The sequence below is a fragment of the Nicotiana tabacum genome, chromosome 15, assembly GCF_000715075.1.
Source record: "Nicotiana tabacum cultivar K326 chromosome 15, ASM71507v2, whole genome shotgun sequence".
NCBI classification, from domain to species: Eukaryota; Viridiplantae; Streptophyta; class Magnoliopsida; order Solanales; family Solanaceae; genus Nicotiana; species Nicotiana tabacum.
The window spans coordinates 44,184,290-44,197,436 of NC_134094.1; positions in this window are offsets into that span (position 1 = coordinate 44,184,290).

Consider the following 13,147-nt stretch of genomic DNA (forward strand, 5'->3'; position numbering starts at 1 on the left):
GCCGAATTTGAAAATGCCAAGGCGGAAGAAACCAGAGCCCGAAGGATGGACTTCCCTGAGGAAGACTTCGAGAGCTCGAGCGAATCTGAGGACGGAGAAAATCCCGAGGACGCAGCCTCCGATGAAGACCAAGCCACTTAGGATATTAGGTTTCTCGTTTTTCTTTTATATCTTTTCTGGGGCCGATTCGGCCTTTTGTAAAAAACTTTTGAATATATATATAAGGATTTTCTTGCTCTTTTGATTCTTGTATTTTTCCTTTGCTTTTCTTTATTTTACGAAGGTCGAAAATGCCTTAGCATAAAATTGTGTCCGAGGTTTAGACAATTTGAGTGGAACCGAACTAGTATAGCCCTTAGGTTTTTCGATCCAGTGAGTGCTTGCTCGAACTCGAAGTAATGTAGCCCTTAGCTTTTGTAAGAAAGGTTATTTATGGCTTTCTCCCCTTTTCGACTTGAAAAAGTTTTTTATCATTTGTATTTACAAAAAACTCGTAATGCCTTAGCTCGAAATAAGGAATCGTTCAAGAGTTCAAACAATTTTGAACTCATTAGAGTTTTTGAGGCTTCATATTATTGAAGCCTTTTATGATTTTGTCAGGGGTAGCCTTTTTAACCGGTTTATGAAAGAATTCGAAGGACTGTTTTATTACGGAATTCGGACATCTCCGACCCGTGTTAATTTGGTCGTAGCCTGTTAATTCGGGATTTGCCCCTTGGGCTTATTTTCCCGTTTTACTTTGAGCTTGCCCGAAGTGTCAGTCCCCGAGTGGGTTGGTCGTGGCCTATAAAAATCGAGGGTTGCCTAAAAGGTCTTATGATCTCGAAATTTTAATAATTCGTTCTCGTTTATTTTTCGAAAGGGAGTCCCCAAGCGTCGGGGTAATTATGTGAACTCTGGTTATTGTCAGCTCTTAAGCCTATTTACATAACAGATCGAGAGTATGAAATTATAAAGTAGAAAAACTTTTCTAAGGCATGAAATATCGGTAAAGAAAAATACTTCTATTTATAAATAATTATACATGCGTACATATTCTGTGCCAGGGCTCGAGCAAACTACGCGGGCACAGTTTGTTTGACCGTTTGGCACTTACAAATTTTTCCTATCGATACCACGCTGCCATGAAGTAACTTCCTCGCATCAAAGTTGACATTCGAGGGAAATGCCCTCAGTGTTCGAGGTTGATTGTAAAGAAACTTCGGATACTGTTGAATTGTTCTAAGTTAGCACGATCGATGGTTGCCTCATTAAAACCCTCGCCAGAAAACCCATTTGGGACAAAATCGGTCTAAGGAAAAAGGAGTGCAACGCGTGCTTTCAGACCTAAAGGCTTCATGTCGAAGAATCCATCGTTGTTTCTGGTCGAACACCTACAAGGGTTAGTTTAAAATATAAATGAAAATGGAAGGGGTCGTACATTAGCAGTAGTAACATTTTAGGTGCGATACGTTCCAATTGCTCGGCAGTTGTTCGCCATTCATCATGTTGAGCTTGTAGGATCCTATTCCGATGATTTCAAAAACTTGGTACGGTCCTTCCCAGTTCGGACCCTATTTTCCTTCATTTGGATTTCGGGTGTTGAGGGTGACTTTTCTTAGCACCAAGTCCCCGATGTTAAAATGTCGAAGATTGGCTCTTCAATTGTAGTACCTTTCGATCCGCTGTTTTTGGGTGGCCAATCGAACGAGAGCGGCTTCGCGTCTTTCATCCAACAATTCTAGGCTCGTATTCATGGTCTCGTTATTTGACTCCTCTGTTGCATATCGAAACCTGATGCTAGGTTCTCCGACCTCAACCGGGATCAGAGCTTCGGTGCCATAAACTAACAAGAACGGTGTTGCTCCGGTATTGGATTTCGATGTTGTGCGGTATTCCCAAAGAACCTTGGGTAGTATTTCTCTCTATTTTACTTTGGCGTCGGTCAATCTCTTCTTAAGATTTTGGATAATGGTTTTGTTGGTCGATTTGGCTTGTCCGTTCCCACTGGGATGATAAGGTGTTGATAGGATCCTTTTGATCTTGTGATCCTCGAGAAATTTAGTTACTTTGCTGCCGATGAATTGTTTTCCATTATCACATGCAATCTTGGAGGGCATCCCGAATCGACATATGATGTGGTCCCAAATGAATTCTATGACTTCCTTTTCTCTGACTTTCTCGAAAGCATGTGCTTCAACCCATTTAGAGAAATAATCAGTCATAAACAAAATAAACTGAACTTTACCTGTGGCTGACGGGAGAGGGCTAACGATGTCCATTCCCCATTTCATGAAGGGCCATAGGGACAGGAACGAGTGGAGTAGTTCCCCGGGTTGATGAATCATGGGCGCATGCCTTTGGCATTTGTCGCATTTTCGAACGAACTCCCTTGCATCCTTCCCCATATCGGTCCAATAGTAGCCTGCTCTGATTACTTTATGGACCAGCGATTCGGCACCGGAATGATTTCCACAAGTGCCCTTGTGAACTTCTCGTAGGATGTAGTCGGTATCTCCTGGTCCCAAACATATTGCCAACGGTCCATCGAACGTCTTTCTAAACAGCGTTCCGTCTTAGGACAAAGTGAACCGTGCTGCCTTTGTGCGCAGAGTTCTCGACTCATTTGGATCCGATGGAAGCCTCCTGTTCTTTAAGTACTCTATGTACTTGTTTCTCCAATCCCAGGTTAAACTTGTGGAGTTTATCTCGGTGTGACCTTATTCGATTACCGATCTCGTGATTTGTACGACAGTCCCCAAATTGAGTTCGTCATCCTCGACCGACGAACCTAAGTCTGCAAGAGCGTCGGCCTCACTGTTCTGTTCTCGAGGTACATATTGCAAGGTCCATTCCTTAAATAGATGTAGAGTCACCTGTAGTTTATCCAAGTACCTCTGCATTCGGTCTTCTCGAACTTCAAAAGTCCCGTTCACTTGGTTTATCACAAGGAGGGAATCACACTTAGCCTCTATGACCTCCGCTCCCAAGCTTCTAGCTAGTTCGAGACCTGCAATCATGGCCTCATACTCGGCCTCATTATTAGTTAAATTTGTAGTTCTGATAGACTGTCTAACTATATTACCTGTGGGTAATTTTAGTACGATGCCTAATCCGGACCCCTTCGCGTTCGAAGCACCATCCGTAAAGAGGGTCCAGACTCCCGAAGATGTACCTGATTTTATCAGTAGTTCTTTTTCAACCTTGAGTATGAGGGCTGGCGTAAAGTCAGCCAAGATTTGAGACTTGATGGCGATTCGGGGTCAATACTCAATATCATACTCACTGATTTCTACGGACCATTTGGCCAATAGACCCGAAAGCTCGGCTTTGTGCAAAATATTTCGAAGAGGATAAGTTGTTACCACACATATTGGATGACATTGGAAATATGGTTTTACTTTCCTAGAGGCGCTTATTAAAGCAAGCGCTAATTTTTCTAAGTGTGGATATTTAGTTTCGGCCTCACCTAAGGTCTGACTAACATAATAGACAGGGAATTGCGTACCTTGTTCTTCTCGGACCAGGATTCCACTTATTGTTATCTCCGAGACTGTCAAGTACAGGTAAAGCTGTTCGTCCACTTTTGGGGTGTGAAGTAGTGGCAGGCTCGATAAATACCGCTTTAGTTCCTCCAAGGCCTGTTGGCATTCCGGAGTCCATGCAAAATTGCTCTTCTTCTTAAGCAGCAAGAAGAATCGGTGGCTTCAATTTGAGGATCTCGAAATGAATCATCCTAGGGCGGCTATCCGCCCCGTCTGCCTCTGCACGGCCTTTACATTATCCACTATCGTGATATCCTCGATAGCTTTGATTTTATCGGGGTTGATCTCGATTCCCCGTTGGACACCATGAAACCAAGAAACTTGCCCGAGCCAACCCCGAATGCACACTTTTCAGGGTTGAGCTTCATATTGTACTTCCTCAGTATATCGAAAGTCTCCTGCAAATGCTTTAAATGGTCCTCTGCTCGTAGGGACTTAATTAACATGTCATCAATATAAACTTCCATTGATTTTTCTATTTGTTCTTCGAATATTTAGTTTACTAGGCGTTGATAAGTTGCACCAATATTTTTTAGACCGAATGGCATTACATTATAACAGTAAGTGCCGTACTTAGTGATAAACGAGGTCTTTTCCTGATCCTCCGGGTTCATCTGTATCTGGTTGTACCCGGAGTAGGCATCGAGAAAACTTAGTGTCTCGTGGCCGGTCGTGGCATCGATCATACGATCGATATTAGGCAAAGAAAAAGATTTCTTGGGGCAGGCTTTATTCAGGTCTTTATAATCTATACACATTCTAAGTTTGTTTCCCTTCTTATGGACTACCACTACGTTTGCTAACCATTCGAGGTACTTTACTTTCCGAATGGATCCTATTTTGAAAAGTTTGGTTACCTCATCCTTGATGAAGGCATGTTTGACCTTGGATTGGGGCCTTCTTTTTTGCTTCACCAGGCAAAATTTAGGGTCCAGGCTTAGTTTGAGAGTGATAATTTCTGGTGGGATCCCTGTCATATCGAGGTGGGACCAAGCAAAGTAATTCGTGTTAGCTTTAAGGAACTGAATAAGTTTTTACCTGAGCTCGGGGGTTAACCCCGTGCCCAGGTATACCTTTCATTCTGGCTGATGCTTGGCCAGTGTGACATGTTCCAACTCTTCGACCGTTGACTTGGTGGCGTCGGAGTCATGGGGAATTATGAAGGATCGAGGGATCCAGTAGCCGTCATCCTCGTCGATCCCTTGCTCATGCAATTGGGTCAATGTTGATACCTAATTTTGCCCTCATATTTTTTCAAATACTTTCAAAATATTGTTTTTGCATCATTATGTAGCTTACAAATCTATACATGCACTTTTTATAATTTTCCATAATTTTTAGAGCTTTAAAATTAATTTTCTTGCATTTAAATTACATAAATATTTAGTAATTATCCCTTTGAATTATTTGTGATGACTTAATCATCCAAAATTACTATTTTGTATCCTCATATATGTCTCATAATATTTTCACTGCATTTTTGTTTTATATAAATACATTAGCATTTTAAAGCTTTGCACAATCTTGTAATAATAGCATATATTCACATATAAATGCTCCTTATTTATATTATTTGTGTTAAAATAGAATATTTTATATTTTTATAATACTAAATCATTATTTTAAATCATTTTAGTACATAAAAAATATTTGTATTCATTTACTAATTATTTTTATAAATTATGTGTGTTTAAAAGGCTGGCCCAATTTTTAAATCAATTTTCGAACTAAAAAATGACCCAACACATTAGCCCAGTAACCCCAGCCCAAAGTCAAATGGCCACTTTACAAGACTCGGTCGGTAGCCGTTTTAATTAACCCGCCCCATTCGTTTTAAATCCCAGCCGTTGATCTTGAAAGATCAACGGACTCATTTATTCCCCTCATTTTAATTACCCACCCAAACCCTAATCCTCTCATTCTTTTTAACCTGCCGCCCTAAAATTCTCTCTTCTCCTCTCCACAGAAACCCTAGCAGCCCTCTCAAATCTCTCCAAATTCGTCTCAACCATGGATTCTCTCCATGATTTCCTTACCTTTTGTGTGTTATCTCGTTATTTTCTACAAAACTATGGTATCACCTAGTACTTGCCTAAATATGGCAAGTACTATCTCTTAGAATCCGGCCATTCAACTTCAATCGCTTAAATCTGGACAGTATTTAGTCCATATACATCATGAGCAGGCTATATGGGTCCGATTAGTCAAGATTTCCGGCCAATTTTCGATTTATGTCAACTAGGGTTTACCTATTTTTTCCCTAATTCAATTTTTATTGATTCTGCATGTTATTACTTCCTTATTTATGTTTGATTTTACAGTGTTTCCTTGTTTACTTGTTCGATTTCTGTCACTATATAAACCCCTCCCCATTCCCCTTTGAGAGAGAGCTGAATCGATATACTTTCACTAAAAATTAGAGCTTTGTTCTGTGATTCCCTCATTCTCTTATTCTGTACTTTGTTTTTGGCCAGCTGAAAGCCAAGGCCACTGAGATTCTATTATTCGAACTTTCTCTTAGTGCGAGCATTGCCCAGGGTTCTTTTGAAGCTCTTGGGAACTTTGACACATTGAGATTCTGGGTTCTTCTGAAATTTTTGTTCTTTATTGTTGTCCGTTTAACTCGTAAGTCACTTGACCTTTTGCAATTTCATTTTTTATGTGTCTCTAATTTGCATGTGCTCTCGCTTCTGAAATCTATGACTTAATGTGTTTCTGGGCTACTTTATGCACAACTTTGTTAGTTTTATACTCGTTTTAATCTCTTTAGCATTTAACTTCTCCTAATGCTGCTAGTTCTGAGATTGTCTATGTCTAACTTGGATAATCTGAACCCTCCTAAGCTCGTTTAGCTAGTGTATTGGGGCCTGAATGTTCATGAATATGCTTACCTACTTTGTCATGAATCTCTGTAATGAATGCCTCATATCTGTAATAACCTGTGTTAAGACCTTCACTGTTAACTATGACTTGTTTCCCTGCTATTGTGTCACTCAGCATGCTCACTTGATCCTATACTCCTTTAGTGATTACTTGAGATTTTAGAACAGTTATCTCAACTTGTTTTCCCTACCATATTTGACTTGTTTTGTTTCATGATATTAGGGTGAATCCCTGGCATAACTTGGACTTTCTCTAGTTAATTAGTCTACTGTGTCAATACCTGAATGCCTACATTTGCTATTTGACATGTGTTTACTTTCCCACTCTATTCTGAATCTCTGTAATGATAGTCTTTCATATGTAATGTGTTCTAATCTGTGCTAAGACCTTTTCTATCAACTATGATCTACTCCCTCACAGCATGTTTCTGTTTTGCTTAGTCTTATATCCTTAATGACTGTTTGAAACCTTTAGAATGGCCATCTTAGTTTGTGTTTCCATACCATGTTTGACATAATTAAGACCTTTAGGCTTCTAATCTCTAAGTCAATGCCTTACTTAAATGTGTTTGGTACTATGCACCTGTGTATGATAACTTTTGTCAATCTTGCAAACTTGTTTCTCCCTAACTCTTTCAATATGTGGTTGCTTATGTGCTACTTTGCTAAGTGCCGAAGTCCTACTGAACCTGCTTCTAAGTCCTGTGACATGCTTGATTAGCTGCTCTGTATGCTCAACTTTGCTATGTCTACTTTAAGCTATAAGTGCATTTTTTCAACTTCTGTCCCTTAACTGTTGTCCATTCTCTCTCATTTGTTACCTACGTTATTCTGAACCTATCATTCTTAGTCGGCTGAAAGCCAAGGCCACCAAGACTCTTGCTACTGACCTCCCTAGTGTGAGCACTGCTCGGGGTCAATTTGAGACTCTTGTGAACTCTGACACAATAAGGTATGGGGTTTTTTAGCTACTTTCTCTACTACTGAGACCTGAACTACCCCACTCAATTCCTTCTTCCTATTGTCTAATGAACATGTAAGCTAGTTAGTTTAAGTGATTTAATGCCTGGGTAATATGGTTGATCTATGGTTGTGTTATTTGGCTTTGAGCTCTTCTATGGATTCTGAGTTGTGCTGATGAATATGGTTCCTTGTTGAAAATCTAGGTATACCACGGGAGAATTGTTGAAGGCCCAGCAGTGCTGGATATTTCTTTTGGGCCTGATGTGGGCCTACTATCATTATTTGTATAATATTTGTAATCATATTCATTATTGGGCATGTAATAACTTTATAATAAATAATTGGGGTGTTAGTAAAAATGGGGGATGGGTAAATTTTGATGTTTGCATGCAAGGGTAGAAAACATGCCTATAGGATTCAATGATTCATCTGCTATATATGCCATTCAATCTCTATGTGTACTGTAGAAATCATAGCATTAAGAGAAGCACACGCTCACACTACTTATCTACTAGCAAAGCATGAGTTCAAATGCTTCAATTATCCTTGCTGCTACATGTTATTAGAAAACCTACCCATAGGAAATAAATATCATTGAATTTTCCTTCAATTTGCATCGCTGCAGCATATCCACTAGAAATCATGCATATAGGATTTAATCATTTCATTTGCTACTGTATCGCACTGTTCACCTAGAAAACATGCCTATAAGGTTAAAGTATAACAATAGAATTGGTTCCAATCGCCAATTGTTAGAGATCCTGCCTATAGGGTATTACTACTCGCCAAAAAGTGTTAATTTTCTAAACGTTGTTTGCTGCTCAAAAAGCATGAATAATTCTGGGCTTTCCTCCAACAGATTTCATTGTAACTTAGTGCGTAAATCACCTAGACACAATATCTATAGGTTAAATAACTGAAAATCTGCAATCTCAAATCAGCATGCAACAATTGTATAATTATTTGGAGATAAGCAGCGCCTAACCTCTGAAACTGCTTGTATGTTTTAATGCATAGTCACATAGAAATCATGTCTATAGGGCTTAAGGTTCTTAATTCTGAAATAGCCTAACATGAAAACCTGTTTCGCGTGCATTTGTTACTTAAGTGTGGAGGCTAACTTGAGCCCTTAACTGCCCATATTTGAAGTCCAATATGTATTTTGTATGTCGCCTAGTTTTGACATATCTGAGCCACCTAAGTAAGGTCTAGAACCATCCTAGTAGAGGTCCAATACCTCCTTGACCATAGGAATGGGACGGGTAGTGCACGCATAGAGAACGACTTAGAATTGAATTAGCGCGCTTCACGTAAACAACTTTAACATAGTAATCGGGTAGCAGGAGATGATAGTCCGTGCCCGCTGAATAATATGAGTAACTCCCTATCTCAAGGGAGTTGCGAAGTATTATTTATGTTACATGGGGTGATCCTTTAGGCTAAAAAAATTAAGACCCCCCTCCCCCTCTTTTATATGTTATTAGATCCAAATAGTTGTATCCCTATATTCGTACTAAGATCTGTACTAATCATGTTGTAATAAAATTCTTTGACCTTTACATTCGCTTTATCTATTTGATCACTTAGCCTAATTGTAATCCATATAATCTTAAGTTCGACCAGGACCCACAGTGGTGGACCTCGAAGAGTACCTAACACCTTCTCTTTAAGGTAATTTGAGCCCTTACCCGATCTTTGGTGACGATGACTAGTCAAATAGAGTCATTTTCATAATAGGTGCCCTAACGCACCTTAAAAACTGTTAGGTGGCGACTCTTCTCTTTTAATACCTATCATCCATTTAAAAGAGTTGTCACATATTGAAACATGTTTTCACGAGAAAACGAGGCGCGACAGTCAAGGCCGGTATCTGTGGTTGCTATTTGGCCTCCTGCTTTTCCTTTGATCCCTTAGTTGATGAGAGTGTCGATACCGGTATCACTTCATTGACAAAAAACATTTCCTTGGCGGCGGGTTGCTCCCCGTACACTATTTTGACTCTCTCCGATGTCGGGAACTTTAGAACTTGGTGAAGGGTCGAGGGTACTGCCCTCATGTTATGGATCCAAGGCCTTTCGAGCAGGGCGTTGTACCTCATGTCACCATCGATCACATGGAACTTTGTTTCTCAGATGGTCCCGGCCACATTCACTGGTAAAGTAATTTCATCTTTGGTAGTTTCTCTTGCCATGTTGAAGCCGTTAAGTACTCGGGTTGCGGGCACAATTTGATCTTGTAGGCCGAGCTATTCTATGACCCTTGATCGAATAATGTTGGCCAAGCTACCTGGATCAATCAAAACACATTTAACTTGAATTTTATTCATAAGGACAGATATTACCAGTGCATCGTTGTGGGGTTGTAAGATCCCCTCTACATCCTCGTCATTGAAAGACAAGGTCCCTTCCGGTACATAGTCTTGAGTCTGCTTTTCCCTCGTGATCGACACCTTGGCGCGTTTGAATACGGGCCCCTGAGGATTATCGACCCCTCAAACAATCATGTGGATCACGTGTTGCGGCTCTTCTTTCTCATTCTGTCTGTTTGAATCTTTGTTCTTGAAATGGTTTTTAGCCTGATCGCTTAAGAATTCTCGAAGATGCCCTTCGTTGAACAAACGGGCTACCTCTTCCCTCAGTTATCTACAACATTCTATTCTATGACCATGGGTGCCATGATATTTTCACATTTGATTAGGATTTATCTGGGCCGAATCAGTCTGTAGAGGTCGAGGACACTTGGTGTCTTTGATGCGCCCAATGGCTGATACAATAGCTGATGCATCAATGTTGAAGTTGTATTCCGATAGTCATGGTGCTTCTTTGGGTTCGACATTTCTGTCGAAACACTCTTACTCATGAGCCCTCGAAAGCTCTGTCCTCGATCATTTCTTCTATCAATGCGAACGGGGTTGCGTCCAGGCCCATTGTTTCTCCGATCTCCACCGTATGGCTGATATCGATCTCTGTTTGACTGTGGTTCCCGGTCAATATCCCTTTTAACTCTATCGATGGTCCTGTTTGGATAAACGGACCCAGAAGAAGTCCCCAACTGGTCATCCTCGACCCTAATCTTTGACTGGTACCGATTATGCACATCGGACCAGGTTATAGTTGGATATTCGATCAAGTTCTACTTCAACTGTTGTGAGGCTACCAAACTTTGTATGTTTAGGCCTTGAGTGAAAGCCTGAATGGACCCATCGTCGGCGAATGGGGGCAGATCCATACGCTCCATTTGGAACCGAGATACGAACTCTCTGATCATCTCGTTGTCTTTATGTTTTACTTTGAAGAGGTCTGACCTTCTAGTCTCGACCTTTATCGCTCCGGCGTGTGCTTTGACGAAGGAATCTGCGAGCATGGCAAAAGAATCAATGGAGTTAGGTGGTAAATTATGGTACCATATCATCTCCCCATTTGATAAAGTTTCTCCAAATTTCTTCAGCAGTACGGACTCAATCTCATCGTCCTCTAGATCGTTCCCCTTTATTGCGCATGTGTAAGAAGTGATATGCTCGTTGGGGTCGGTAGTTCCATTATACTTGGGAATTTTTGGCGTGCGGAATTTCTTCGGAATAGGCTTAGGAGCCGCGCTCGAGGGGAAGGGCTTTTGTACGAACTTCTTTGAATCCAAACCCCTCAAAATCGGTGGTGCTCCCGGAATTTGATCAACTCGGGAGTTATATGTTTCCACTTTTTTGTCATTCACTTCAATCTTCTTCTCCCCCGATTCAATTCGCTTTGTCAGCTCCTCGAACATTTTTAAGATAGCGGGGTCGATCCCTGACTCATTCACATTTGACCTCCCCGGCACTGGTTCGGCCCTCTAAATAATTTCCTGTGATGGCTCGGGTTCGACCCTACTCGATGCGTGGTTCTGATTTGAAGTTGTGCTATTGCAGCTTGTTGAGCCTGCAATATTTTGAATATTATTCGAAGGCTGATTCCGCCTTCTTTGCTGCCCTGTGTGTTTTGACCGGCTGATCGAACGTCTATGCGGACGCTAATTTCGGGGTCTACGCCCAGATTTGCATTCAGGGCAACATGGGAACTGACGTCGGTGGGGTCTGCAACTGGTACTCCCTCGAGGTCAACTAGAAGCACTTTGTTTCCTAGGGCGGCTACGTTGTCATTTTCGCCATAAAAACCAAGGTCGTTGTCGATGTGTATGGGTGCTGCTTGAGAGTTTGACATGTTGATCCTCGAATCAAAAATGCTTACAAGAACAAGTGTAAAGCAGTGTGTTATGAAAATTAGCACCATGTAATCACTATTATCCTTAGCCCCACGGTGGGCGCCAAACTGTTTACCCTAAAAATGGGTAACAATTAAATTTATATGTGATTTTAAGGACACGTGATTTTACTTGGCACAAATTGAGAAAATATGCAGATTGATATTGAAATTGACTGTAAAGAAAAATAAAAGCAAACCAAATGAGATGTGCAGCTTTGGCCCTCGAGCCAAATGAAATAGCAAATGAGATATGAGCAGAGTAATAGAGTATTGAGAACCTAAAGAAAAGAATAGTATATTGCTTTGTATTGCGTGAATATCCTCCTTTTACAAATTATTAGACCCCCTTTATATAGTAGGGGAGTCCTACTTATGGTATAATTCTAAATACAGTAAGAAATCTCATGATTGGCTAACTAATCTCTCCTTGACTTGTGCCATGATTTCTGTCGAGATTCTCTCCCTAATTACGGCTATAATGGCTTTTTTGTCTCTTGACTCGATCTTGATCCTGGCCGATCTCGATCTTGATCGGTCTCTGGGTATTCAAGCTCAATCTTGGCCGACCTCGATCTTGATCGGTCTCTGGGTCTCGAGCTCGACAATATATACTTCGCACCATGGCTTGATATTACAATGATGTACCTCGGACTATCATGTTCCAATCTCGATTAATCATACGAAGGGTAAAACTCAATTTTGACCGTATACAAGAGTGTCTAAGTGAAAAGTGATGACAACTTTAAGGGGTTGTCGATGTATTCTGCCTTAATATTAAAAACTTAAAAATAAGAACATGAACTGTTCTCAAAACTCAATAATCAATCCAAAGATGTCAAAATCTTATAGTTGAAAACATGAATATCGGTCTTAATCTGGTGACATTAGGAATAACTCACTACTAAATATTACTGCAAATTATAAGCATAAATCTACAATGAGGAAAATCTTTACTCGATACTATTAAAAGAAAATCACTATTCAATGTTACTTCAACTTGTAAACCAGAAATCCAAATATGACAAAATCAAAAACCATAAAAAGTTGTGAAATACGATCTATTTCTTGGATATTTGCCTAATCTTTCAGCTTCCTCTTCAATGTTATTATAAGCAAATCACAACGATATGGAGCATTCTCGCCGTTTGATTGACTGACATCAAACGGTATTGGAATATAAAATATATGGGCATAGGTGCCTGGAAATCTAACTTCCTATTTCATACTTCATAGGGAACCATGTGTTTCATGCAATTCCTGCTGGACAACGTATAAGGAAATACTTGAATTTTTCAATAGCGACCAATAAAAAAGGGCATCATCAGAAGAAAAAGTAAAATTATTTATTCGAAAAATCGGATAACATTAAATTTATGTATGTTTCTAAGGATACGTGATACCCTTTGATACAAATCGTATAGAGAGATAGCAATACGAATATTCTTGACTATGAAAATGGGAATAATGAACAGAAAGAATGAATAAAATGAAGTAAAACAAGTACAAGGAGATATCTTTTGTTCCAGTGTATTCAGTATGT